The following is a 1531-nucleotide window of genomic DNA, read 5'->3' as shown; positions in this document are numbered from 1 at the left end:
AACGGTTGTTTTACCCTGAGTCGCTGCTGGATCTTGCCGCTCTGGGATCGTTTGGTTTTCCTGGCTGCGCCTGAATAATAGAACGACGGTTGTCGATTTTAGGAAATAAACAAACCAACAAATGAGGAAACTTCTTTAACAGTAAAAGCTGTCACGTGTTTCATTGTTATTGCCATTTGGTATCATGTTTAATATGAGTTTTCTGAAGAGGGACACCTCTGAATTTTGTTTTCCAGAATGTGTTGTAACAAAACAACTCGGTGAGGGAGGAACCCGGAGTACCCGGATGTTCCCCAGCTGACCAGCTGGGGTTGAAACTGGGAACATTTCTGTTTGTGTCTGAATAAACGTGTACACGTTTAGCCTTTTTATATAGCAAATAAATAACTGTATATTATTTGTTAGTTTCAAACTAAAACTTTTAGGTTATTTTATTGGAATCATTGTTTAGTTTAAATGATAGATCTCACATTTTTCTATGAGTGCAACACAACATTTTTTTGTTTGTTTGTTTGTTTATTTGAATTTATTGCATATTTTATCGCATTTTATTTTTGTATTTAAAAATTTTGCTGGCTAAACTGTAAAGCACTTTGGTCAACCTTAGTGTTTTTAAATGTGTGTGTGTGCTCGTGTGTTTTTTAATCACTATGGCATTGTCTTACTTATTCTAAACCCACAGTTTAGGATAATGTGTGGAAGCAACAAGAAATTCTAATCTAATCTACAACTTGTTATTTGTCATGACTAGTGAAATAGACATTTTAAATACTGCTCTTGACTTTCAAAAATCATAAGCAAACGATGCTGATTTATTGTTTCTGTCAATGGCAGACCAACAAGTCATCAAACTGAGGACACTACATGAAACTGATGATTTCATTTCATCCATATCAAGACAAACTGTTCACACCATTTCTGACTTGTTAAGTTAGACGTTAGGTATTTTTAACATTTGACAAGGTAAAGCAGGAAAAAAGCTGATGTGTTATTTATAAAAATAACAATAACAGCACTATTTTTAATTGTGACTCTGCATTGAGCATGCTGTTCATGGTGAAAAAGAGGCAGCTGTAATGTGATTATCTGCACCGCTGCTGCTCATGTCTGCTTAAAGGTCAATGAAGTAACAAAGCAAAACGGTTTGGGTTACACCAAAATTAATCCAGGTAAAAAAATCCAACAATGTCCAGTCAGATCTGGATCTGGACGTTTGGTCATTAAAGCACACTTCACTCTGAAATAAGAGTGTAACGTGCAAAAACTGTGAAATTAAAAGTGTGTATTCTCGACCACATAATGACACTTTAACATTGACATTTAAGGCCTGATTTCCAGAACACAAGTTTTAAATACTTTTTTTTATATATCTTAACCAAAATGGATTTAATTTACATGTCTTGCATATTCTAAATACTCCCCCTTTCACCTTCTCTTCTAAGTTTGATCCCCAGATTGATAACTTTGGGTCTGTGAGGATCCTACATGCTTCTTGGGTTTTCCATTGAAGATTTTGACTCGGGCTCATTCA

The sequence above is a fragment of the Nematolebias whitei genome, chromosome 2 (assembly GCF_014905685.2).
Source record: "Nematolebias whitei isolate Nwh7 chromosome 2, NemWhi1, whole genome shotgun sequence".
NCBI lineage: Eukaryota > Metazoa > Chordata > Actinopteri > Cyprinodontiformes > Rivulidae > Nematolebias > Nematolebias whitei.
The sequence above is the reverse complement of the archived record's forward strand: the minus strand, read 5'-3'. Positions refer to the sequence as shown.